Raw genomic sequence first — 3,548 nt, 5'->3', positions numbered from 1 at the left:
GAGTGTAAATTGACTCGCTAGCTCTCAAAAGCTTAGCTGAGAAAAATTCTATTTATGGAAGTTTTCCATTAGGGCGTAGGGCGTGCAGTGGAGATATCATATTAAATACTCCAATTTACCTCTGAATTGAGGCAGATAAAAAGGGCCTCACACTCTGGCCACAGTACTTCGGGATAAGCTCCATGTTATGACTTTTCTGACCTGTGCTTAGTGTTGGGCCATTGGTCTATGAGACATTGAGGAATGTTAGAACAAACCACCCCAGGGGACTTTGTTTTGTCCTGGAGATGTGTGTAGTGGAGACTTCACTGTACCCACACAGAGGTCTGGCCTTTGTCTGGCCTGCGAGGTAGCTGCTAAGCTACCCTGGAGTTTCTCTAGTGACAGGAATGTCTTGTTACTGGTGGTAGGCCTCTTGGGTCACACTGATAGTTTACGCTAACCAGGTGATTAGGGTGAGGCTAGCCGTGTCGGAGAGACCAGCCATGTGATGAGAGGATTGGAGCTCTGGGCAACCACGTGGCAAGAGATTCAATCAGTCATGCCTACAGAGTAGAAACTATGGACACCGAAGTCCCGGTAAGCCTCTGGCAACACTCTGTATTGTCACACGTTGATGACAACAGGATAACGTGTCCTTGAAGACACAAGAGCGTCACACTTGGGACTCGCCTGGACTTTGCACTGTGCGTCCTTCTCTGGTTCGTTCTGGTTTGTTTCTCTGTGCTATGAAAAAAATCTGTAAGCATAAATACAACACTTTCCTGAGATCTGTGAGTCATTCTAGTGAAGGATCCAAACTGAGGATGGTTTTGGGAAAACCCCAGGCTTGCAGTTGGAGCCAGAAATCTTGGGCAGACTCACTTGGCCTCTAACCTTAACTTGAGTTTAGCTAATTCTGGGGGAAGGTGTTTTAGAGGACTTTGTTCTCCAGATTGCATCATGGGGAGTGGGTATCAGAAAGGTGCATCTGGACATACTTTTATTGATGAGACACCTCGGGTCAGCTGCTGGGTGTGGGATTGAGGAAACCCATTCATTGCCAGTGGATTGAGCGGATTGCTTCCACAGCTTCCTGTGAGAGGTCCTGGCTCATATTTTCTAGGGGAGTCGGTGAAAACATGGAATAGCCTTTTGAGGTCCTCAGAAGGACAGACAACAACCAAGTCAGGTCTAGTCCTGGGGGACGTAGCATTGGGAGGTCCATTCTCCCATCTGCCTGAGATAGGAAGAACAAGAAGATCTCCACTGGGGTCCCTCCACCCTCAAGTAAGACAGTGGTGGACCGGCTTCTACAGGACAGCAGTACTTTTTCAAGCAGAGGTGGGGTTCTGGAAGATCTGGGAAGTGTGCTCTGCTAGCAGTGGTACTGGTGGGGCCACTGCCCTGGCCCCAGGGGGCAGTGGGGTGGCAGTCACAGAAGGTTTATGTTGAAGAGCAGAGCTTGGTGGCTTTGATCGTCCAGCCAGGATGGCACTCTGGCTATGGGGGGCACCATACAGGTCCAGGGAGGCATCGCAGCTTGGGAGCAGCGGTTAGTGGTTCTAAAGGAGCCTTGTGTTCAATCACCAAGAGTCTAGAGAACAGACATCTCTCTCCATGCAGTCTTCCTGGGTTGGGGGCAGGGGAGGGGAGGGTCACTGCACAAAAGGACTTGTGGAGGTGAAGCCTTCAGACCGAGAGACCACTGAGGAGTTACAGCTCCTGTCTCCTCAGTGTGAGGGACTTCAGCCAAGGGCTCCCAGTGTTCCCAACAAATCCCCAAGGTTAGATGACCATGTGTCACCTGCTTAAGGGGCCAGAGTGGATTGCAGAGGAGTTCTGGAGCCCATACAACATCTGTCTTTTATATCGAACACAAAGCAGATCAAGTCCTATTCCATTTACCAACATCCTCTCTTACAACTCTGTTCATAATGGTCCCTGGAAATGTTGACATCTGACTGGGGTAGTTTGGGGGAGCTTTAGTCCTTAAAAAATAAATGAAAAGAAAAAAGACAATTTGGGTAGCGAGCACCATGATAGGGAGATGCTAAGTGCATCGCACAGCGTGCCTTCCTTAGGGGATAGTGGGGAATTGAGCCGCAACTCCATCCGTCCTCCACACACTCAGCATACAATTATGAAGGCAGGGCGCCTGGCAGATTCAGTCCATAGAGCATGAGACTCTTGACCCTGGGGTTGTGAGTTTAAGGCCCACATCGGGTGTGGAGCTTACTTTAAGAAAAAAGTTTGGGGGCACCTGGGTGGCTCAATCAGTTAAGTATCTGACTCTTGATTTGGCTCAGGTCATGATCTCAGGGTCATGGAACTGAGGCCCATGCTGGGCTCCATGCTGGGTGTGCAGCTTGCTTAATATTCTCTCTCTCCCTCTCCCTCTGCCCCTCCCTATCTCTCTCCTTCCCTAAAATAAATAAATAAATAAAAAATAAATTGTGAATCCAGGTGAGGGGCGGGACGGGGCACAATGTGGGGGTGTTAGAGAGTGAAATGGCTTCCACGAACACTGTGGCGTGGTGGGCCGCGAGGCTAGGGTTTCCTGGAAAGGGCGATGGGTCCGAACTGTGCATGGGCTTGACTCAAGTTAGGATTTTGCATTTTAATGTAGAAGTGGAATTGGAAGGTTACAGCTCAAACTAGTACACAGCTGGGGTCTAGTGGTTCACAAACTTCTCTCGCAAAAGGTGCGGTACTGAATCCAGTTTGCACAACTGAATATTGTAGATAAGCAAAGTTGCTTGAGAAGCATGGCAAGGTCTTTTCTGTCTCCCAGGATATATCAAGCAGCTGCAGCGCCTGGAGATCTTTACCACCTGTGTGACCTATATGGAGTCTCTCCTGTCCCCACTGACACCCACCAGGTGGTGATGGAGCATCTAAGATGGGCAGCCTCCAGGGACTGGAAGGGCTGTCACCACCTTGGTGGAGAACCTGGGTCCCCACCATGAACTCTAGTTCATGGGCCAGTCAGAAAACGTGGGCTTGCCAGGGTTCCCAGCTGTTCCAAGCATCTGGCAGGTGGACATGACTGTATACCACGGGCTACGGTCCTGGGGCTTTCAGATGTCAAACGCCAGAGAAGTTTCCCAGCAGAAATCTTAGAGGCAAACATAGGGCTGTCATTTTTCTATCTCAATAAGTAGGGCTTAAATTGAAAAAGTGTTAGACCCACCAACCACAATCAGCATTGTTCTGTAAAGACAGGACATTTCAATGCCAACCCCCGCAAACTCCCCGCAAAAAAAAAAAAAACAGGCAGGAAGGAAATGATCACAGAATACAGGATGATCTTCTAAAATGAAAATTTTTGCTTTTTAAAAACTCCCCAGATCGATCTTATTTTGTATCACTTGTCTCTGACCTATTTAAAAAAAAAAAAGGAGAAAATGAGGTGGGGATGAGATTTGGAACGAAAAGCCGCAGTTCAGGTCCCGACTCGCCCGTCGGCTCCGCGGCCTGGGGGGAGCCACATCCAGTCTCTCGGCCTTGGTTTCACCCACGCTGTCGCTGTCGTGAGACTCCAGTAAGACTGGACGCGTGAAAGGGCT

Source organism: Canis lupus, chromosome 14 (genome assembly GCF_003254725.2).
Source record: "Canis lupus dingo isolate Sandy chromosome 14, ASM325472v2, whole genome shotgun sequence".
NCBI lineage: Eukaryota > Metazoa > Chordata > Mammalia > Carnivora > Canidae > Canis > Canis lupus.
The sequence above is the reverse complement of the archived record's forward strand: the minus strand, read 5'-3'. Positions refer to the sequence as shown.